The sequence below is a fragment of the Balaenoptera musculus genome, chromosome 15 (assembly GCF_009873245.2).
Source record: "Balaenoptera musculus isolate JJ_BM4_2016_0621 chromosome 15, mBalMus1.pri.v3, whole genome shotgun sequence".
Taxonomy (NCBI): domain Eukaryota; kingdom Metazoa; phylum Chordata; class Mammalia; order Artiodactyla; family Balaenopteridae; genus Balaenoptera; species Balaenoptera musculus.
Genome location: NC_045799.1, coordinates 65,292,350 through 65,317,510, shown reverse-complemented (window position 1 = coordinate 65,317,510; position 25,161 = coordinate 65,292,350).

Sequence of the window (25,161 nt, the reverse complement as noted above, 5' to 3'; positions counted from 1 at the left end):
AGGGCTTATAAGACTTATCAAGAAGTCTTTGATAAGACCTACCAAGAAGTTGGAAGAGAAACCAATACCAAGATTTGGGAACCACAAAAGAAGTGATTACACTGATCTCATGCTCAGGAACTTTCCCCATTAGCCGGTGTCCTGGACCTGCCTCTGACAAGATGTGTGAGCTCAGGCAAATTACTTAAGCTTGTGGAACCTCAGTTTCCTCTTCTGCAAAATGGGGAAATTATGAGGATTAAATAAGATATGCCCATTGGTTAGCACTTGTGGTTAATTCCACCTGGAGGTGGGCAGGAATCTCAAAGAAAGAGAATCTCTCAGGGCATTGAGAAAGGTAGCAAGACAACCTCCCAGTCTTCAGCAAAGGGGTTTTCCAGCAGACCCCATGAAAAGCAAGAGGAGGCACTCAGCATATTCCTCACTTTGATAAAAATCTCTCAGAGAGGGCTTCCCTGGTGGTGCAGTGGTTGAGAATCTGCCTGCTAATGCAGGGGACACGGGTTCGAGCCCTGGTCTGGGAAGATCCCACATGCCGCGGAGCAACTAGGCCCGTGAGCCACAACTACTGAGCCTGCGCGTCTGGAGCCCATGCTTTGCAACAAGAGAGGCCACGATAGTGAGAGGCCCGCGCACCGCAATGAAGAGTGGCCCCCGCTTGCCGCAACTAGAGGAAGCCCTCGCACAGAAACGAAGACCCAACACAGCCAAATAAATAAATAAATAAATAAATAATTAAAGGTGCTAATAATTTAAAAAAAAAAAGAAATCACCTTCTCCCAAAAGAATTCCTTATTAAAAAAAAAAAAAAATCTCTCAGAGAGGCAGTAAATTACCGAATCCTTGTTTCAGCTAAATCAAACATACTGCAGATTCCATTGGCATTTAATACTGATATTATAGCCCCCAGGAATAACAAGGGAAAGTAATTAAGTTTAATGATTGCAACGAACCCAATACGCTTGATTGCAGTGTGTATGCCTAATTATCTTCCTTCTTTTGTTGTGTGTGCGTGGTATAACTAAGGCCTATTTGTTAAAAAAAAAAAAAAGGCACTAATTTTAAGATGCAATAGGAAAAGTTGCATCTGCAGCACCTTTCTGAAGGGCTCGCTCGAAACCCTAAGTGAGGAGAAAGTAGCTTGGCTTGTCAAAGTGGCAAAGGAGGGATGATGTAATGCGCAGGTCTCTAAACTGCAGGACAAAACCAGCTTTCCCAGCAGCAGAGGAGGAAGCCAAGGAGGCCCAAGCCTCTAGGGGCCCCCATCTTCTCCTCACCAAGGTAAAGGAGAAACAGAGGTGTGTAGAGGCTAGAGGCATACCCTGGGGGAGGAAATGGTAAGGTTTGACTATGGTCCTCAGGCACTGAGTCTGCTCTGCTCACCTGGAGAGATGCCCCAGTGGCAGATGAATCATCGGCCTCAATGCCCCCAACACCTCGCTGTATCCAGGCTCTTTGCCATATGACTTTCACTTCTTTCCATTAAAAAGACAGACTATATTTCCCTACCCCTTGACTTCGAGTCTGAACACGTGACTTGCTTTGGCTAACAGAATAATGTGGAAGTGACAGGCTGCCAGCTACAAGCCTAGGGCTTAAGAGACCTTGAACATTTCTATTTACCATCTTGTGTTTCTGCCACTGCCATGTGACCATGCTTGGACGACCCTGCTGGTCCCAGGTGGAGAAGGAGAGACACATGGCAGACGCACTGAGTCAAGCCCAGCCTAGATCAGCTGGACCCCAGCCAAGCCACAAATATGAAAGCTAAATAAATGCTTAGTGTTGATTTATTTATTAAGTGCCACTGGGATTTTGGTTTCTTTTAATGGAGTATAAAGGCTTTGGTATAACAATGAAAACCTTGAAATGCTTTGAGAATTTTGTGACAATAAGCAATTTTCTGGGAAACAGTTTCCCAGGTTTCAGGGGATTCTGAAAACTGTGTCCGATTCAAGGGAAATTAGAAACCACCTGAAACAGTTAACCACACCTCCCTGTACTCAACCACAAGTTGCAAACTCCCAAGGCCTTCTTGGCTCTTCTTCTCTCTAACCGCCATTGTCTTCTCCTAGCTCCACATTCGGTGACATCACATTAGTAACTTCAAATTGGCCATGGTGGGAGTATTTATACCATATACATTGGTGAAAGCTACCAACCAGGGTTTTTGCCCCCAGAGAGCCAGCTTAGCATCTGCAATCTGTTGAGCAAGTCATCTTGCCGCTTTGGCAGCAGCAGTATCTCTTGGAAGCAGCCCCTTCCTCTTCATCCTTGATTCCACTGTCCTTGCACAGGGGGTAGCCTGGAGCTGCAGAGCATATGTCAGAGTCAAATGACCTGTGTTCAAATCCCAGCTCTGCTACTTAGCAGTTGTCTGATCCTAGTTAGTTCCTGAAACATTTACTCCTCATTCTCCACATGTGCAAAATGGAAATAATCCAACAGTATTTAACTCTTAGGGTTACTAGGAGAGTTCAGTGAAATAATTCAGGCAAAGCAGGCAGCACTGCTTACGACACCTCCTAACCACATAAGAAGTGACAGCTATCGTTACTTGCTTCATGCTCACACCATCTTTTGCCATGGTTATTTGCAACACCTTCCAAGTGACTTCTCAGTGGTTGGTCTTGCCCTCTTTCACTCCATTCTCCCCAAAGCAGACAGAGCAAACTTTCAAAAACACAGATATGATTGTGTCACTCTTTGCTCAAAATCTTCCAGTCACTCCCCTTTGCCTTCAGGAGACAGCCCCAATTAACAAACAGGGAACTTGGAGCTTGGAGAGGTTAAGAAATTTGCTCAAGGTCATACAAGCAGTGAATAACATAGGATTGGAATCCAGGCTCTGGATCTCCACGTTCTGCCCTCTTAACCACTATGCTATACTGAGGATGAAAGGATAGGTGGTTAGGAGGGATAGATGGATGAACAGATGGAATAACAGAAGGAGAGAAAGATTGGGGGATGGATGGAAGTCTAGAAATGATGGCAGATTCTGGAATGAAAGGATGGATGGATGGATGGATGGAAGAGTAGAAGATAGAAGGATGAATGGACTGAAGGATGGAAGAATGTAGGGATTCTCCTAAGTTGCTTTCTCTCCTTCCCTCTGGCCTGGTCTTTCCTAGCAAGGCCTTCTCTCCATGGACACCTACCTGGGACACCTACTGAGAATGTAGCAAGTCCTTTGAACCCTTCCACTTCCTGGCTCCTAATTCCCTTTTCCTCCTGCCAGCTCAATTCATCCCTAAACAAGTCTCCCTTGGTGATCAGTTTCCAGTGAACTAACCACTTCTGTCTTCTTCCAGAAGCTCAGGCTTTCCCACGACCAGGGACCAAATTTATCTTAATAGTTAATATACACTAGGCACTTACTGTATGCTAGATATATAACTATCTCATTTAATCTTCACGATTCCCTTACAAGGTAGGTACTGTTATTTTCTCCATTCCATGAAGATTAAGAAACAGAGTCACAGAGACCTTAAATAATTTGCCTAAAGTTGCACAACTACAAAGTGGTGGATCCAGGATTAAACTCAGGCAATTAGACCCCAGGGCCCATAATCATAATGACTGCACTCTGCTGCTATGTCTCCTTAGCTACCTCAGCTGTTAGCTCCATTCTCCATATTTGGATGGACAAGCTCTTATCAGTCCATGAGGGCGAGATTCACATTGTCTCTTGTGACCTTACCTAAGGCATTTCTCAGACATCTGCCAATTTATACAGTCATAAACAGCTATTGAGTACAGGTTACAGAATATACCACCATTACCAAACCAGAGCAATATGGGCCAAAGACACCTCCCATATGGAATTAAAGGGCCTCTGACATCTTGCCTGAGAAAAACACTCCTGTAGGGGCTTCCCTGGTGGCGCAGTGGTTGAGAATCTGCCTGCTAATGCAGGGGACACGGGTTCGAGCCCTGGTCTGGGAAGATCCCACATGCCACGGAGCAGCTGGGCCCGTGAGCCACAACTACTGAGCCTGCGCGTCTGGAGCCTGTGCCCCGCAACGGGAGGGGCCGCGATAGTGAAAGGCCCGCGCACCGCGATGAAGAGTGGCCCCCACTTGCCGTAACTAGAGAAAGCCCTCGCACGAACCGAAGACCCAACACAGCCAAAAATAAATAAATAAATAAATAAAGCAGCTATTAAAAAAAAAAAAAAAAAAAAAAAACACTCCTGTAGGAGGCATGGCCTAGTTGGGACAAAAGACCCATACTGGTTTCAGAATCTGACAAGCCTGGATTCCAGCCCCTACCCGCCATTCAGTTAAACTGTGTGACCTTGGGCAGCTTACATTTCTGAGTGTTCATTTTCTTATCTGCAAAACAGGGAAAATAATAGCAGCTAGTATGAATAGTTGTAAGAATTAAATAAGATAATGTGTACAAAAGGCTTGACATGATAAAAAGTACACAAATGACAGCTCTCGTGCTGGTGGTTGTCATATTCTGACTGCAACTTCTCTCTGGGCAGATAATCTGCCTGGAAATTTTCTAAACTGTGGTAGATTGTAGAAAAATACCTCTGTACCATTAAGACACATGATACAGTATAAACACTACCTGGGAAGAAAGGCTTTGTTTCTTCAATGTGTGTTTTTTAAACAAAGTGAAAAAGCTCAATCAACTTTGACCAGAGGCCCAAGGCCCTCACCTCCCTGCTCGCTTTCTCATCCCCAAAGGCCTCACCTCTTGGCAGAGAATCTGTTGGATGAGCTCCTCTTCTGGCTTGATTATCTTTCCCTGGTTCACTGACAGGGTTCAATGCAGTTTAATTTCATTGGGAGGAAGTGGTTCAGAAATCAAGGTCATTTAATTTCTGAAAGGCAAGTAAAGGGTTGCGTTTCCTAAGTGATCTTTCTGCCATTTCTCCCCTTAAAACGAAAAGTACAGTGGTTAATACAATGGCTTCAAGGTCATGTTAGAGCACCTTTGCAAATAAGGGAAGAATTCTTCCTACAGGATTTTAATTAGGTCGAGTACAACTAATTCTTCCTTTGCTACTTATTCCATTTCCTTTCCTTTCTGTAATTACTGCCAGCGTAACGCTCCTCACACACACAAATGGAGCTGAGGAAAGCCGTGCGATTATCCTTTATTTCTCCTTCATGCAAGAAGGGTGGGTGTTATCCACTGCCTTCAGTCTTTGTAAATCTGAGGATTATAGTCCTAACAGCCTCATACACGTGAGTGTCAGCGTCATTATAAGAAGGGAGGGGGTTTCAAATGTGATGCTAGCACCGTGACACACAGGTCTCCCCTTCACCTGGTCTACAGAAAATGATTAGGCATCAGCACAAAGAAAATCAACGCGTGTGCACGTTGTCAATCATAAACATGTACCACCTGCCTGTCAAGGGTTTAGAAGGGTGTTAGGTACATGGGAGTCAGGGTTGCAAAGGAGACTAAGGAGCTTAGTCAGGTTTGGTGAGACTGACAATTAGCAGGTACAATAAATCAGCAATACACTACTTGGTTCTAGAATGGCAAAGGCACTGTGGGCAGCGGTGGTGATAGGGGGGCAGGGAGGCAACCAGAAGGTTCCACAGAGGAGGTGAGGCTTGAGTTGACTTGACGGCACAAGTAGGATTCAGATCACTCACTCATTTAAATATTTCCTGAGTGCCTAATATATGCCAGGCATTGTATAAGTACTGTCCTCACTTCAGTCCCGAGGGGCAGGTGCTATCCTTACACCCACTTTACAGATAAGGAAACTAAGGCTCAGATTCATTAAGCAAAGCGCTCAGAGACGCATTAAGAGTGGCAGAACTGGGATTCAAACCCAAGTTTCTCTGACTCCAGACTCCAAGACAAAAAGGGAGAGAAGAATGAAACTCATTGGGAAGAGAGAGATCATACAGGTTGTCTGGACAGGGAAAAAAGCTGGAACAGAACCTTTAAGTGCCCACAAGCTAGGTTCTGTGGTAAATGTGTCACCTCAGACACCTGTAACACCATTTTATTTTTAGCATAGCACTTTTCAGTACCTGTTATTTTCTTGCTTTGATTGTTTTTTATCAGTCTCCTCCTCTCTCTAAAATGTGAACTTTAAGACAGGAAGGCCACATCTCGCTTGATTACTGCAGACTACTCGGTACCTAGTTCCCTGACTGGCACATAGTAGGTGATCAACAAGTATGTGTGGAATGACAGATTGAATCTCATTTCCCAGGAGCCAAGGGGAGGAGGTGCTACATTGCAAACTCCAACAAGGTACTCTCCATTCCTGTCTGGTGCCCCACTGTATTGCCAGCACCTAGGACAGCACCCACAGCAGCAGGCAGCTACTCAAGGACTGTTGAATGAAGGAGAGACGGAGGGAGGGAAAGAGAAGAGAGGAAGAAGAAAAAGAAGGAGGAGTAGGAAGAGAGGGAGGGGAGAGGAAGGGAGGGAGAGAGGGAGGGAGGGGGGATCAGCTAGAGCAAGACACATAAATCTAGTAGAAAGCAGATTCAAGTTCAGCTAAATTGTTACTCCCCTTCACTGATGGACAAAGCCACCTTGCTAGAGACTGAGTCAAAGAAAACTCACTGCTCTGAATCCATTCTCAAAAAGACCCAAATGCCTGGCTGGTCCACATCCCTGATGACTATCCTCTGTGCATATCATCCTCACCTGACCCAAAAGGGAAAGTGCCCTCTGGACCTTGCAGATCTCACCACCAACTTGGATTCTCTTTTCATTAATTTGTGTTTTCCTAAGGAATATTTATTCATGTAGTTTCTGTTTAGGCAGTTATTGAAATTATGTCTAATTATGTAATGATAGTAAATAATAATAATCACCTAGTTGCAACATGCTCTGCTTCTATTATGGGTAAGGATTTTATGCAATTTACTAAGAAATTTTCTAAGGTAGGAATGCTGATTAGGAAGAAGAGATGGTCATTTTGAATATTTGTTGAGTTATCACTATCCCTACCTAACTGCTATGCAGGAAAGGTCCTATATCTTTTTTTATCCAGCCCTAGGGCTGTACTCTTTGAATATTAATACCATAATTACTATTAATAATAGCTACTCTTAATTCAGCATTTACAATGTGTCAGATCGACTTTAAATACAAATTAAAATTCAATGCAAACGTATGTGCCTTCAAAGAGCAAGAAAGTACGGTAAATGACTGAAGCAGGTTGGGTTGGGGATCAACAGGCAGCAGTGGGGTCTGCTGTGAACTGCAGCTTGCTTGCTCTAAAGGAGACAGCCAACACTCAGCTTCAGCTGGGTATTGCCATTTGGAGATGTGGGAATGGTGATGCCAATTCTTCTGACCTTTCAGGAGAAGCCATTTCATGTGAAATTCCTAGATTTTTCAACTACTGTGTGTGCCAACAGTCTGTGTGCTGCCCATTTATAATCCCTCAACCTCAGGCATTTTCCATCCAAAGCTTCTGGAAGCAGGGGCTGTGTCGACTTTGTTGATTGTGGCATGGGAGAAGGGAAGGAAAAACTGCATTGAGCTAACGTGGAGGCTGTAAGAGACCATTTCTCATTTTTATTTAAAATCTCATGGAGGTAATTTCAGAGAACAATGAAATATCAGAAGTCTGGTCAGAGAGGAGAGGCGGATAAAAGGGACGCATATAATTACTGGCAGTACTGATAAGGAGAGCCGGAAACAGACAAGCCAGAGGCATGAGGTCCTTCTCCAAGGTCCGCACATGCCCCTGGGGCTGGCCAAGGCAGGGATCTGCACAGAAGGGGCACCAGGCTGCCCAAGTCAGAGCCCCCCAGGACCAATAGGGACAAAAAGAGGCTGATCCTGGCTCTTAAGTAACAGGGGGAAGAGGGCATGCATGGTCTTCCCACCTCTGTTTAACTGTCATAACTCAGGGAAGTCTTACGTTCACGTTCCAGTAGCTTGATATTCCCTCCCCATAATATCCTTAGACTTCCCCTTTGTGACGTTCATTATGCATGTGGTTATCTGTTTATATCAGATCCACTTTCCCTCATGAATATGAGAGTAGGAATTTTATCTGTCCTGTTTATCGCTATATCTTTAGGACCCACAGAGCTTGACACATAGTAGGGGATCAACAAATAATGACTTAAAAATAAACAAGTGAATGAATAGCTGTTTGACCTTAGGCATGGGTTACTTAATTGCACGGGTTAGTCAATAACGTGAAACAGGGAGAATAATAGTGCCTCTTAAAATCACTGTCTTCTTTGTGCTGGTACCCACAGAAAATTATACACTGTGTGTTTCATCTGCTTTCCACAACAGGCATATTAGATCAGCAGGCTTTTTAACCCAAATTTGTACTAAGGAAACCCAGGCTTACAGCAGCTAAATGACTTGCCCAAAGTCACACAGCTAGGAAGTGACACTATGGAGATTCCAGTCTGAGTTTTTCTGAATCTTTATCTTCTTCCCCACAGGAATTTAGAAAGTGAGAATGTCATTTTAGCAAACTGGTGGGAGCCAAAGCAAACCTCATAAAGAGATGCATTGGTTCTGGTCTTGAAGGGTGAATGAGGATCTAAAACGCAGAGGAAACAGGGAAACCATTCGAAGTGGAAGGAATGACTTGGGCAAAAGCCTAAAAATATCAGGTCCATTCAAGGAATGGTGGGTGATCACTTTAGATAAAGGGGAGTCCTGAGTGAGGCTGAAACCACATTGAGAAAACTCTGAATTCACTCATCCTCTCAACAATTATTTAGTGAGTGCCTGACTCGGGGCAGCACCGTGCCGGGTGATGGGGAGAAGGGGCCACGCACCCTGACTTCCTGTCCCCACGGAGCTCACAGGTTAGCTCTCGGCTACACTGACTCCATAGCACTGTGGCAAGGACCAAATGAAGAAGTAGGCAAGAAATTACTTTGCAGAGCTAAGCTTTGCTATTTAAATTCTCTGTGTTCTGCTATGTCAGATGCTTCGTTGCGATTAAGTGAAAACTCCAGTTCAAACTGGCTTTCGCAGAAAGAGAATTCATTGACTCTGGTAAGAGGAAAGTTGGAGAGTAATATGGCCCTGCTGGTTTCAGGGGCTTTATCAAGAAAGCAGAACAAGTTCACCACGACTCTCTGCTCACCTCTCCTCTGTGTGAGGGCTTCATTCTCAGCCAGCCTGGCTCCTCTCAACAGCTCAAGACCTCATACCTCAGTCTCACATCCCACTGAGTTGAAGCTTCTCTTTCCCAGTGGCTGAACCTGAGTTCAACTCTCATTGGCCAGAAAGTGATCACGTGCTCATCTTAGAACCAATCACTATACCCATAGGGACGGGATATGCTAATTGGTTTACACTAACTGGGACCTCCTTCTTCTCCACCAACCAAGCGAAAAACATAGGCTAAGAGTTAAAGAAAAGTGGTTTTACAAAGAAAATCTTGGGCATAGTTTTACCAGAAGAATAGTAAAGTCTGGGAATCAAAAGCATAGCAGTGCATTATTACCAGTGTGGGGTTTGTGATCTTAAGAAATCTCATATTATCAAAAATCACATTATAAATACACCATTACACTTGCCAAGCCAAAGTTGTTGGGGGCTTTTGGCAGAAATTTCAATAACAAGGTTTTCTTTTTTAAGACAGATGTGTTAGTTTGTCACTGCAAGCTATAAAACTGACGAGACATCGCTGAGTACATCCTTAGCAGCACTTGAGATCAGACCCAAACCAGTGAGCTTCCAGAGTGGTCGTTCTGAAACCACGGGAGTGGCTGCACATTAAATCACCAGGAGAGCCTTTAAAAATGCTGATGCCCAAGCCTCACCCACAGTGATTCTCATTTAATTTGTCTTCAGCCTGGTCTGCTAGTGGGTATTATTAAAAATAGTAGTTCTCAATTGTGGTCACAATTAGAACCACCTGGAGAGTTTAAGTCCCAAAGTCTAAGCTAAAACCCAGACCAATTACGTCGGAATTCATGAAGGTGAGACCTAGACATCAGTATACATTGAAGTTCCCATGAGCATCACTGTTGGTAGCAACCAAAAGGAACATAAAGAACACGTTCCCAGCAAGCAGACAACAGCTCCATAAAGAAGCTGGGCATTCCTTTGCAACGTATGAGATGATTTTTCTTCTTAAGCCCATGCTTCTGATTCCCAATTTTGTTCCCATTATGTGCAATAGAGGTCTGAGTTAGGCAAGCCATGTCCATTAACTTAATTGATGACATCAGATCCATTTCCTGCTATAAAAACTTGTGTGGTGGAAGTGGCCAGGACCAGAGCTATTTTCATGGCTTACACATGAGATATCACAAGCCACCATCATTGTCAATGATCTGAGTTAAGGATTTGCATTGAGCTAATATTTAATAAGGGCTTAGTTTGTGCCAGGCACTGTTTTAAGCAGTTAACACAGACATGACTTATTTAATCTTCAGAAAACCCTGTGCTATCATTATCCCAGTTTTACAGACGAGGAAACCCAGACACAGAGAGGTTCAGTGGCTGGCCCAAGATCCCATGGCTACCAAGTGGTTGAGCCAGTATTTGAATCTTAGCAGCCTGGATCCAAGGTCTATACTCTTAACCTCTACATTACAGGAAGGCTGGCTGGAACTTAAAAGGAATGTTCCATACCTCTTACTGTATTGCCACCCTAGTGAGCACATGCGCAGCTTGAAGGGACTCTCCCCTGTGTTCTCATTAGAGATAGTGGCTGGTGGCCTCTGGGCTGGTGGCCTTTCAGATCAGGTCCACAGGGGTCCCTCTTTTATCCACTGGCTCAGATGATTTGATGAAGGTTAAAAGATGCTGCAGGGGAAGGAGGCAGGAGACGGGTGATGGGTGTTCCCCACTCTCATCCTCAATGTCTTCGCTCAAGGAGAATGTTCTCTCCGCACCTCTTTCCCTAGTTAATTCTAACTTCGCCTTCAGGACTCAGCTCAGGATTAGTATCCCCTCTGAGAAATTTCTCCCAGTCAACTCCTTCTCACTCCCAGGTTTTCCTTCTCTCTCAAACGAAGTGTGGAGAAAACAATTCTCAGATTAAGAGTTGAGATTCAGGGAGAGGTCTGCCTTTGTTTAGCAAAACCACCTTGATGAACAATCTTGGTTGTGGAAAGATGGCACTTAGACTCTGGAAGGATTAGGACATCCATGAAAAACTGAATGTCTCTGTATAGCAATGCAAGAGGAATTTGGAAGCTGCTGGGCAAGATGAGTAGTGAGGATGTGAGGAGATTCTTGGAGGTGAAGGACAATATCATGGCTGCAGGACAGGAAACTTGAAGAATGACATTGGCCCATGAGAATTCCCCTCATACTCTGGCAGGTCTGGCAGAGGGACCTTACAATAAGGATGTCCTCTTAAGCCATTGATTTTGTTATAATTGAACCCCTTTTATTGCCTCTCTCTACCCACTCACTCACCTCCCAAAATATATTAAGTGAATCTTGACTTTCCCTTGGTTGATTGACATTTTGGAGCGGTAAGGGAAAGTAGCTCTGTTGAATATTTGGGCTGATGTGGAGAAGAACACAGTCACAGAAAGCAAAAGACAAATGCACCTAACGGTAAGGGAAATTAGAGCTGGAGACAGGAGCATAAGCTATAAAGTTTAGGAAGATCTTGGGGAAGACTAATCCAATAGCATGAGATGCAGTGGGATATGAGCCAATGTTATTTAATTCTCAAAAGATAAGGCAACCTCTGCTATTATTTTAGTGACACAAGGTTTCTCTTAAGGTTGGATTCCTCAAAGGCACTAACCTTTCCTTTGCAAATTGCCAACATTATACAAGAAACTTTAACAAGCAACTTCTTTAATAATCTTGATTCTGGCCATGCTGAACCATTTTAAACTCTACAGACACTTCACATTTTTATTCCTATACAGATTTTTATACATGTTTCTCCATCTGCCTGAAACATACTGGCCCATAATCTTTGCCTATTTTAATTCCTGCTATTCTTTCAGATCTCAACCTTAGCTGTCACTTCCTGTGATGTATTAGTGAGGATGTTTTAGACTGCCAGGAAGAAACAAAATTTAACTCAAAAATGACTTAAACAACAGGATATTTACTATTAAATTAGATAACTTCTTATGTATCATTCTGTTGCTCTCAGTGCATTGTGTTCTTCATGCCAGTGGGCCAGCCGCCAAAGAAAAGAGTGACAGTGCCAGTGAGGTTAATTGATTATTAGTACATGAAGAACTAGGGGTGCAACTACACAGTGGGGGCAGGGAGAATTCACTGGGTTATCTTTTGGTGCTTCTATTCCCTGAGATCATAGAAAATTTGCAGTTTCAGGAAACATGGCCCAAAAAGGGCAAGGCAACGAGGGCTCAGGGTAATGCAGCATGGTAGTGAAGGGTGAAGATGTTGGATATGAATCAGAAGCTCACAATCATCTGCAACAGCAGGGATCATAGTTGCGAAAACCCTCTTGCCTTGAGTCTTTGCAGCTACCACCTTGAAGAGGACTCTGTGATTAATCAGACGTTTATCTCTTCTCTCAGGGAAGAAGTAAGGGTATATCGTTTTCAAAAGTGGACGTCAAGAGGGGATCTGATTGATGCAAGGCATGGACTATATTAGACACCATATCATCATATCCTTCTATCACCGCTGAGATTCCATCAGAATTAGCTGCAATCTGACTGTACCTCAACTCATCCTTGCACCTGGACCACACATTTCTTATCTCCTTCCCAAGGTTTCCCTGTTAATGCTAAGCTGTTGGACACTGTGGAACCTGGCTGGTACCCATGCATGCAAAACTCAAAAGTCTGAGGCAATTAACACACCATAGGCAAATCCTTGATCAACAGGAGGTGAGAGTTGGTGGATAAACTATCCACCCTCTCCCCCTGATGCACTGTCCCAAGATGCAGTTTACAAGGCTTCTTAGAGGACCGTCACACTCAGTGGCAGCCAACTTGATAATGCTTTCTCATACTGACCCTTCCTCCTTCCCGCCTTCATTCTCTCTGTCCCTCACACATGTTCCCTGATATTATATCCTCTACTGAGGTGCATATCAGCTCTTTGTCCCAGGATCTGCCTTTTTGAGCAAACCAAAGATAACAATCACCCATAACAAAAAGTACGGAGGTAGGAAGTTCCAGAGTTCAGAAGGATGTGTGCCCTCTTTATCTTTCCAGTCTTCCTTTTTTAGTGCCTTGGGTTTTGTCTTCACACTTATCCTTTCATGGTTTTAATAGGGCTGCAGTAACTCCAAGTACCAGGACCTCAAACAAAAATGTTCAAATTCTGAAAGAGGGGAAGAGAGCATAACTCGTCCTTTCTGGATAGGAGTTAAGTCTCCTAGAAGCTCCCCCAGACTTCTGGGAGATACCTTCTCACATCTCATTGCCAGAACTGCATCCCATTCCCATTCCTAACTGGCATGAGGAACTGAATTTCTTAGTCCAGTCATGATTCATCCCTTGGGATTGGAGAAGACCCATCCTCCCCTAAGCCGCATTCCTGAACAAATCAAGAAAGAAGTGAGGGATTAATAGCGGTGGGCACAGTGGTAACTATGTCAGACACTTATTAGCTAACCCAGGAGCCATTTTCAACACTCCTTCACTTTTGCCCACCTCCCACTATAGAGGCTAAACAAGCAACATATTGACTTTCAGCTTCTTTGCAGCTAGGGAACCATGCTATCTGTTTTTAGACATGTGTATGTAAGGGAAAGCTTTGTAGGGGGTTTCTTCTAGGTCCTCCTTGATAAAAGTATATTGACACAAAAAGAGCTTTCTCTCTCTCTCTTGCTCCCTCTTTGGTCAGCTCTCTGATTCATTTCTTTACACCTGATCATGTGAAGATATGATTCCCAGAGCTTTGGAAGCCATCTTGCAACCATGGGGCAATAAGCCTAAGTACGAAAGACTAACAAGCTAATAAAGGTAGAGTAGAATGATGGAAAGAACCTAGCTCCTTAACTACATCCTTGAGCCACTAAAGCAGCCCTGGGATTGCTTTTCTCTGGATTATTTTAAGTTGTATCAGATTACTATCTTTCTTATTTAGCCATTATTATTTAAGTATTACGTTACATGCAGCTAAAAGCCCTTCTAACTGATAGATCAACCAACATTTCTAGGAGGTATCCCTTGACTCTACAGACTATATTAGCTATCCTTTTCCCCTGACAGCCAAGGCTTACCGCTATCATGGCTATTACTGCAGTACACTTTCATTGTTCAGTTAAACAGAGATTCCTTTGAATCGTCTAAATTCTGCAAGCAAAAGCTGAGCCACTGCCACAGAGAGTGTAGTACAGTATTCCTGCACAGGGCAGTGGGCTGGCCTAAGCACCCTCACAGTCTCTTACAACTTTGAAATCTATGACCCCAATTCCTTTAATATAAATGTCCCTTTTCCATGTATAAAAGGCTTTTTTCCTTCCATTATGTCATAGCAAATTGCTAGGCAACACAAGAATAAAACTTGGATAAGTGTTCTATTCTGTTTGTACTGTGGGGAACTATCAAGCTAAATTTCCACCTTTGCAGATCATTTGGGGGATTATTTGTTATTCTGAACAGGCCTGTCCCCATTCTCCTTCAGCAGTATGGAGAATGGATACGAAAAAAATGTGCGTAAATGTTTCTTTCTTTTTGAAATGATATTAATAAAGTATTTCCTGTGGTTATGGCTAATAAGTCACTTGTTTCCTAATTTTTCTGTATCAATATGCTCTTCAAGGAAACTTAAACCCCAAACCTCTACACATAGTGTGGTATTTGTAGAGTTCATTACAGTCTATAATTAACAGGGGAATTGCCTTTGGGGAAGAACAGAAAACTGAAGATTAAAAAACTGACCAAATATTTACCTGCAAACAGAAACCTTTTATAAGTAGCAAGGACATTTTACATTTATAAATGTTCAGAAAATGTTCCCAATATTTTGTCTCTCTTCACTGAGTGATTTCTTGGTGGTCGACCAGAGAGCAGAGCAGAGAATGACACTGACTGTCCTCCAACTCTATGCCAGGTACTCGATGAGTCACTTTATAGGTATTATCTAATTAAATGATTTTTGTCATTTAAAAATACTTTTTACAATTACATAAGTAATACACACTTGTACAATTTTTCAGCAATTCAGGGACATAAAAATGAAAAAGTGAAAGTTCCCCTTCACTCCCTTTACCCCTCAATTTCCTTTACATTCCTGGAAATAATTACCATTCCCTTTGGTGTATATCCATCCAGACTTTTTTTTTCTATGCCTTTTCATAAATGCACATATTCTTACATGAATATATAAACAAACCATATTTCATGTATTCTAGGATGCACTTTTTTCAAGTTTAAAATCTCTGAAATAAGAATGCATCTTACAGTTAAAGGCATTCTACAGTGGTCAATTTCTCTCTTTCTTAGTGGCACATAAAATAATGGTGCATCTTGAAATAAGTGGCATTTTGGAGTAACAAAATACAGTAGATACAGCGCGTACACAATTATATAGACGTATGACTGTGTGAATTGCTATGGACGGCTTTCAGTACACATGGCTCTGCCTCATTCATTTTAATGTCTGTGTGAGCTGCCATTGTATGAATGTACCTGCTTTTATTTAGCCATATACCTTGTAGATGGACTTTCAGATTATTTCCAAATCCTCCCGGTAGAAAACAGTGCTGCACTGGCCATCCTTGCCCCTAACTCTTTGGGTCCATGTAATAAATATTTTTTACAAAGAGATTCCTATCTCATGAGTTTTCATAGTTACCCTATGTGGTAGGAAAAACTTAGTGATTCAGAACTCAATGAGACACATGTCCAAATCCCGGCTCCAGAGCTGCCATGCTGAACAGCTCAAGGGAGTTCAAACTGTCATTTGGGTCAAGGGTCAGCAAACTTTTCTGTAAAGAGCCAGATGGAGTGAAGACCTGAGATGTGTGTATGACTCAGTTTCTTCACCAAGAAAATAAATCTATGTTAACAGTGTTTGTGAGAATTAATACAATGTTACAAGTAAAGCATTTACAAGTGCTTGGTAAATGCTATAGCTATTAAAAAATTTTATTCTTTTACTGATGAGGAAATTCATAGTTATTAATTCACAGAGGCAGGACATAAACCAGGTGAGTCTGACTCCAAAATCTGTGCCTCTCCTATAGCACCTACTGCCTCAAAAGGAAGGATCTATTGCAGAGAGAATCTGAACTCAGAGGAGCTGAAAGACTTTTATAAAGTCCTACTATGTCACTGTCGGACATAGTGGACTTTGGCTCTTCGAGTGTCCAGCAAATACACTCTGCACCTGAAAACGGAGCTTCTGTGAGACCCAGCCCTTTGGGCTTGCTGACATCCCCAACCAGTGGATTTTCCTGTTATTTACACCAATTTAATATGATCGCAGTTCTATTACCTGGATGGAAATGCAGCCACAGAGGTGTTGATAAAGCTGTCACAGCAAGATGGAGATAGTAAGTCTCATTAATATTAAGAAAAGAATAAACCCATAAATAAGACATTATCAAGTGAAATAAGATAGTCTCTCCTTCAACTTCTAACAAATCTCATGTGCAAAACCATGTAATTTCCCCAGGCATCCTCCCTATGAGACAGATGTATAGAATATGAATTGTACGGGGAGGGAAATTGATATGCAGAACAGGAGTTGGCAAAATAATTAGAGCTGGGAGGCTCCCTGAGTCTCGTGGTTTATTTCAGAAGTCACCAAATGTACAATCCCGGGGTCCAGACCAGACTGATATGTAACATATCAGTCCTTGAAAAAAGCCTGGAGATGATGGAGAGGTGATGGTACTGGCTCCTGAGGGTGAAAGCAGTGCCAGGCCTGACACACTGAACAGGTGAGGGCCACCTTCCCAGGTGGGGAAGGGCAGGGGCTGCCCCTTTGTTGGCACAGCCCTGCCTAGTACAGTCGCATGCTCCTTACCCACTCTGCCCACTAAGATCCCAGCCTTCTGCATCCCTCTCAATCATCCCAACCATTTCTCCTGGCTGAGGCTAAGCACAAAATGAAAGTTGTATTAAGTTCCTAAAACCTTATCAACTGAGAACCACTTGCAGACAGGGACCAGTTGGGTCTGTTTCCCCAGAGGGCCCCCAGCTCAACTCCTGGCTGTGGTAGGGAGTCTAGAGATGCTTATTGATTGGAATTGACTAAAGCCACTGACAAAAATACCCCGATGGAATAGGAGAGAAAGGAGAGAAGAGAAAGGCAGGAGTGAGGGGAAGAGAAGAGAAGGAAGACAGGAAGGAGGAAGGTAGAGAAAGTGGCGAAGATGCTGGAATGGGAATTGAGCGGATTGAGGCAGAAGGGGAGCAAAGAGACGAGGGAAGAGAGAGGAGGAGACCAACATAAAGCAGCGACAGAAGGCAGAGGAGGCAAAGAGGAGTGGAACATGAGCTGAGCGGACAGGGCAGGGAGATGGGCAGACAGAGAGAAGAGGCAGGTGGGGGCAGAGGGGAGGCAGCAAGACAGGCAGAAAAAGACACACAGGACAAACACACTGAAAGAAAGATGGGCACAGAGACCCCCGCAGATTGAAACAGGGCACAAAGATGGAAAGAACATAGACAAAGCCTGAGGAGGGACAGAGAGACAGGGCAGAGCCAAAGGCTTTCCTGGTCCCCCAAGGGAATCCACACTCCCCTCAGTTTATCTTCCTACTGAACTAATTCCTTGATAAAGAAAGGGAAGAAGAAAAAATGTCTTTCTGGAAGAAAAGATTCTGGAAACCCATTACTTGGGAGGTGAAAAATGTCCTTCGTCTCCAGGCATTCTGCCAATTCTAAGGTGGCGCTGCATCTCAGCTTTTAGTTATAAAAAAGCTGCATCCGGGCTTGCATCTCAGCCCCAGAGAGCCTGGGCGGGGGCTGACCCTTCTGGACTCCAGGCTCCTCGACGTGGTAAGTTGTGACCAGGAACCCACTCTATCTACCCTCATGGAATTCTTGACAGGATCAGCTCACATAGCACTATGAAAGCCCTCCAAAAAGTACATCGCCCTCTGAGATCATCCAGGAATGAAGGTGAGAAGTTAGTTTGTTTTGGTTGACTCCTGTAGTCATTCACTTTCCTCCCTCCCTCTCCACTCCCTCCCCTCCCCCTCCCTTACTGTCCTTCTCTTTCCCATCTACCCCCACCCCATGCACATCTGCTTTATATTCCGAAGAGAGCTTGACTTCAGCCCTCAGGCCATGAAATATTCAATCCACTTGGACACTTTTTAATTAATCTGGGGTTTGATTCACGCCATTGCGCCTTGACGCCTGCCTCTGTAACCCCTTCCTGGATCCCATTAGTCGGCTTTGAGCACTGCCCTGGAGATGGAGACAAGACCTCCTCTCCCCTCCCGGGAACTGGTTTGCTGAGGCATCTGCAAGCATTCTCTTTGCCATCCCGCCATGCGTGCCCGGAAGAGGCAACAAGGCGATGAGATCTGTCTTACGCAAGAGTCAAAGGTGACTTTTAAAGGATGAGAAAAGAAAAATGCAAACCAAAAGCTACTAACAGCTCAGGCGGCAAATATCCAGATGATTAACAGGCTGGCTGGATCAAGGGTACAGATGTTTCATCCGAATTCCACGTTGTCCTCACCTGACTTTCTTCAGCAACCCCACCTCCCCTACAGGCTCAATTATCACAAGATTCATTTGCACTTATTGACATTTTGCTCTGTTTAAAAAAAAAAAAAAGTGGGCTTTTCATTGCTATTATTATATTGTGCTAGTGGGTTTTGTCTGACAGGTTGAGTCATAATAAAATTAAACAAATCGTTGCATTTAAGACTTTTAGCACAGTGCCAGGCACATGTTAAGTGCTGGACAAATAATCGGTATTTTGATTAATTTTAGTCATAGTCATTATCGCCATATTCATCTTGGGGACAGGCCTGGTGTTCTGTTCTGCCTGTAACAGGTCACACCATATCTGGCACTGAGGTGGTTCTTAGTAAAATTTGCCAAGAAGCTGTTCTGACAGTGAGCATAGGATTCACAAACAGTCTGTGCATCCCAACGTGGTCTCCCTTCTTTCCTAAACTCCTATCCAGTCATCCCACTAATAGTTACCAGGCGCCTGCTGAATGCCACACATCATACTAGGTGCTGGGGATTCCAGAAGAGCAAGATAGAAAGGGTTCTTACCTTCAAAATTGTTAAGCCACAGGACTTACCTTCCATGTCAACGACAATGGCAAATCTTCATACAGCACAGGGCACAGCCAGATACTCTTCTCAGGTCCTTACCGGCACTGACACACTTAATCCTCACAATTGGTCTTTGGGGGAGGGACTTCTACAGCTCTCATTTTATATTTTATGTATATATAGACTGAGGTCCAGAGAGGTCGATTAATCTACTGAAAGCACACAGAAATAAGCGGCAGAGCTGGGATTTAAAAGCAGGCAGTCTGGCTCCAGAGTCCACACAGCTAACCACAGTGGTGCTGCATCATTCGGTTCATGGTGCTTCATTCTGTTAGTGACTGTTTCCATTTGTTTCTGCAAATAGATTAGAATATCCTTAAACTCCGTGGAGGCAGGAAGCAGATTAGTGGTTGACAAGGGCTAGGAAGAGGGGGAGTGAGGAGGGATCACTAACGGGTATGGAGTTTCCATTTGGGATCATATGAAAGTTCTAGAACTAGATAGTGATGATGGTTGCACAATATTGTGAATGTACTTAATACCATTGACTTATACATTTTTAAATGGTTAAAATGGTCAATTTTATGTTATGGGAATTTTACCCCTTAAAAATTTTCTTTAATCCTTAAGTGTAGGGTTGTGTTATATCTTTCATATCCCCACAATGACTAGAATGTAAAAGTTCTTAGCAAACATTTCATGATCGGTTGAGTGATTGCCAGTGGTCTTAGAAGTGGAGTTTGTTTTGTCTTTATTACCATCACTCTTGTGATTATTATAAACAGAGCCCTTTTGGAGCCCAGAATGTTCCTGTCCATCTATGAGCAACGGGACCACAGATTGTGCTGATTCCGAGGGTGAGGGGACAGGCGTTCAGCACCAGGTGCTGGGCTAGACCGGGCAAGGTGCTTCCCCGGAACCGGTGATACACAGGGACGAGTCAGCATCAAGATGGGGTTGAGAAGGCAAAGTTCAGAACCAGGGGAACAGCTCAGGCTTGAGGTCTGAGGGACAAATCAGGGCTAAAAATAGAAAACAACCTCAGGGTAAGGAAGTGAGAGAATCTGAAGCCTTTTGGGAAGAAGAATACAACAATAATATAAAAATAACAGTAATAGTGAATCAAACCCTTAGATAATGCTTTCCACGTGCCAGATACTGACTCAAGGGTTTTCACATATTAATTCATTTATTCTGGATTATTATTATCATTACCCCCACTTTATAGGTAAAGAAACTAAGGCACAGAGAAGTTAAGTGACTTGCCCAAAGTCACACAGCTAGCGAGTGGCAGACTCTGTATTCTAAGCCAAGTGGTCAGGAGCTCTGGATTGACTCAACCATAGGAGTCAATCTCTGGATTGACTCAACCATAGGAGTTAAGGAGTGAATCTGAAGTTAAGATTCTGTTCCTGCTGAGAGCTAACTGCTGGCCTGATGAGAGGAAGGGCCCCCTGGAGCTTGAGGTTTAAGGATGCAGATGAAATGCAGTCCTCAGGGCCCTGGATTCACAAAGGAATAAGTCAGTTCCCAACACCTAGAGGTAGAGAAGTGTAATGGTTAGGAACACAGATTGTGGCCTAGAAGCCGGGCCTTGGACTCCAGGTCTGCCCCTTAGCAGCTGTAAAACCTCAGGCAGATTCCTTGATCTCTCTCTGCCTCAGTTTCCTCATCTAAAACGGAGAGATGATCCTTCCTACCTGTGAATTATTATAGAGTTACTGTCAGGAGTACATGACTTGATTTTTGTAAAGCGTTGAGAACAGCGCCTGGCATAGAGTAAGCAGAATGTGAATGCTAAATAAAATAAACTCAGTCGAGTAGGAGCCACAACGCCATGTACCTTGGGCGGGAGAAGCAGCAACCAGATGGAGAGCTCCCTGCACACTTTGCCTTTAACAAAGGAAACCGAATTCTTGGCTGAAAAAGAACTGATGGCTGGTGTCATGCTGAAACTTACTCTTATGTCTTGAGCCACCGTGCTGCTCGTGTGCCCACAGTTCCTGCACGCCTCCTCCTGTTTCCATCCATGGCAGGAAGGGAGGGGCTGCAGGTCCTCCTGCCTCAAGCTGCCCACGTGGTGATATTTAATTAATCTATTCATTTGATCTTCTGGTTTGCTCAGTGGCTCCCTTTCCTTGATGCTCCCTGCGGTTTGAATACAGTAAAATTCAGCCCTAACTAAAATTGTTGAGACGCCAGCAGTCTCTGTTAATAAAACATCAGAATGAGACTGGATTTCTTTTTTTTTTAACAGGCTTTTCTTAAAATCTTTGAGAGGGGGGATAGAATGAGCCCAGGTAGGAAAGAACAAAGTTAACAAACTCCCTCTTGTCTCCAAGTGTGTGAGGGTGGCATTTCTAAGTCTCTCTTCTGGTCTGGAACTGGAAGCCAATCCTTTGTAGCAGAAAGAGTCCTAGAGTCTGTGTCCAGAGATCTCCCATCCCAAACTTCCCGTTTGGGACCTAGACCTCAGCTAACTGTCTCCCCTCTTAGAGTCTCCGTTTTTCCATCTGCAAAATGGGGATGCCAGACCAGCTTTAGTAGTCTATGGTTTGAGAACATCAAGTTGTCAAGTCCTTGTATTCTTGAGCCTGGCAGGACAGAGTCGCAGGACCATCTTCCTCCCCAGTCTCTCCCCTCCCCTCATCATCCCGAGAAAATGGCCACAAGCAGTTTTTTCCACTCAGGTCACTGGGCTTTGAGTGATACAAGCTGCGCACAGTCACAAGGAACGGGACTAGAGATTGGACTCCTAGTTCTAAGCATCACTGCAAATCTAACTAAGAGGGCCAGTGACGTGTCTTGGCTCAGGATTCTCCACATTGGGTGGAACCAACCCGACCTAGCCAGATTCCCTCTCCTGGGGGAGTTTTAGCTGTTCCTCTCCCCAAGCAGAGTAGAGAAGAAGCAGCATGGGCACTGGCCGGACAAACCTGGGTGTAAAACCCTCCTGGTACCTCCCTGCCCTGTAGCAGCTATGTGGTGTACACTCTCTGGGCCTCGGTTTCATGATATGTACATGAGGATAATAAGAATAATTCCCATCTTTATCTCATTAGATAACTACGTCAATTACATAGCACAGGGCTTGACACATATTAGCCCCCAGTTATAGGTAGCTGGTAGCTGTGGTTACCATTGATGGCAGCAGATAAAGAAACAGGAGAGAGAAGAGAGAGAGAGAGAGAGAGGGAGAGAGAGGGAGAAGGCAAAAGCAGAAGAGACACAGAGATGGCAAATCACAGAATGTTTGCATGGGTGAAGTGCCCTTACACGCAGCTCTCGGCCCACGTGCTCCACGGGGACTCCACCCCTTTTCCAGGCGTAAAGCATGTGGCTCAGGCCCAAGGCAATCAGAGCCTCACATTCTCCTGGCCACTGTGACTGGTCCAGAGGAGAGCACGCAATCAAAGTTAGCCCATGCCTGGTTACACTCTGCCGTACCCGAGACGCTGAGTTCAGCTGATTCTCCAGCGTCCATGAGAAATCAACTCCCACTGACCCTTTTGTGACTCTCGAGGACTCTCGTAAATTTGTTGGGCAGGTCATGGGAAAGGATCACATCACAGAGCAAGTAGCTTTCCGCCAGACGGTCACCTTGCCTGAAACTTAGTCTTCCTCTCTTGTCTGTCACTCCCCGCCTCCCCGGAGCAACCCAGGTGTTTCCAAGAATAAACTTCAGCCCCGAACACCCACCAAAATGTTTTCCCAACAAAGGTAGCTTTCTATTCCAAAGGAGCAATTCCGGCCAAACCAAATGTCCTCTGTCTGTCTGCATAAGTCAATTACCAGGTAAACCCTCCATCAGCAGAAGACATTATCATAACAGTTCCTGGCAGGAGATAAGATCGATATCCTCTCCCCCTCATTTTGCTGGGACGTTACTCCCACTCCCGGTATCAACATCCCAGGCAGACGGAGCAAAAGACTTTCCGCCTCAATTCCCAGAGGAGAGAGATTGTGATGCACAGCCATCTCGTTTGACTTAGGGTTTGCAGGTCTCACTGCCACCAGAATTGCCAAGGTTAACCATTCCGGATGAGAACTGGAATTAATAACACAGCAGTGGCCTTACACCAACCATGGGTTCCCCCTGTTAGTTAATAGAATGATACATTTGAACTGCTTCCCCCTTCATTGATGGCGAGGGGCCCACTCCTACCACTGCTAGTCCTTCCCTTTCTAGGAAAAGACAAGTGAGGCTTATTGAATTCTAATACATCACCCTGGCAGTGGGCATCAATAGAGAGAGACAGATGTGAGAACAGAACACGGGGCCCCATATCCATCCCTCACATTCCGCCCCCCTTCCTCCTCCTCCTCTTCTCAGCAGATCTACTCAGCAGCCCCCTAGGGAAGCCGAGAGTTCATTATGAACACTAGCCAAGGGTCAATAAATACATGGCTGAGATTTCAGTCACCTACTATGGCTGTCCTCACCACCAACAAAGTAATTGCATGGCCCCAGCCTGGTTTGTGGAGTGGGGATTGGTGGCAGGGAGCTCAAAGGAGCTCTACAGCCAGAATGATCTTTTCATAAAGCAAATCTGATCGTGTAAAACCTCTCCACCTCACTTAAAACTCTTCAGTGGCTCCCTATTTTTTCTAGGATAAAGACCAAAGCATTTAATATCGCTCACACGGTTCTGCAGGGTCTGGTCTCTGCTGATGTGTCTAACATTATATATCCACGCCTGCCCCCTCCCATTCTCAACCACTCCAGTCACACTGAGAGGCTTTCATGCTGTCAGTGGTTTAGGGAGCCTCCAGAGCTCAGGTCAAATATAACCTCCTCATTCTGGGATAGATCCTGTTTTAATATAGTCTTCTAACCCCTCATACTTGCCCTTCACTGCATTTGTTACATCTTGTGATTTTATATTTCCCTATCTAAAGACTGGGTTGATGCTTTGTCTTCCCACTGGTATGTAACTCCATGTTCTGTTCACCAAGCATCTCCAGCTTCTAACACAAGGCCTGGCACACAAAAGGAACTCAGTAGATATTTGCTGAATGAATGTAGTTATAAAGTAAGGTACTTTCTAAGAGCTGGAATCTGGAAATGGAGCTAAAACAGAGAGCATGTGGGGCAAGGTGGGAGAAGAGGCAAGAGAGGTAAACAGAGGAGATCACAGGACGATCGTTATTCAGCACCGACTGTACACCAGGCACTGTTCTACGCACTGAGGATACAGCAGTGAGTAAGATGGACAACACGCTCTAAGTTTCTAGAGCTTATATTTGAGGTCATTTCCCTCTTATGTTGCAGGATATTGATCCTGAAAATATCTCCATTTGTAGTGTTATTCTAAGTTATGACAAGAATAAATTGCACACATAACCAGGTGTAAAGGACCTCCCATGGACCACCTCCAGAGCTGGGGTCTCATCCACGGGGAGGCCAGTTAAGTACTTCAACACATCCCCAAAACAAATCCCCTCCGCAACCTGTTGATAAGAAGTGGGTGGCTTCTTCTGGATTTTGTGGAGGCTTAGGGAAGGCGGATTGCGTTGCACACCATAGGATTGTTTCCCCCTTGCGCACCCCAAGGCCCTCACCCCTACCGGCCACTTCATCTCTCTTCTCTCCCTCCCACGCCGCCTCTCAAAATTCTTTCTGCTCTGAGCAATTCAGCCTTCATCTTCAGCTTGCCAATTTTCCTGACAGTGACCATCTACCGTTCTTCAAACGTGCCCCTTGGTCTATGCTCCCATAGACACACTGATCTAATTTGCTTGCTGTCCTATGGACAGTTAGAATTCACCAGTGCACCACAGCCCACTGGCGGTCACACGTGGGGTCATGCTCCTCACGCTAAGGCTTTCGACCTCTGTCTAGAGGGCCATGTGTAACATAGGGGGTTTCTGGTACGGGGAGTGACCCTGGGCAGACTTCCCCACAGCACCTGAGACTTCACCTCAGCTGCCAGGAAGAATCCGGATGCAGCTGTGGGCGCCCTTCTTCTGGCGTTAATTAAGGCTTCACCCAGGGCCCAGCTGCAGAGAGAAGCCCATGTGGTGCAGCACAGACGGGGAGCAGCTGCATAGACGGCTCTAGGCTCAGCAGGCCTGCCCCACCCCAGGG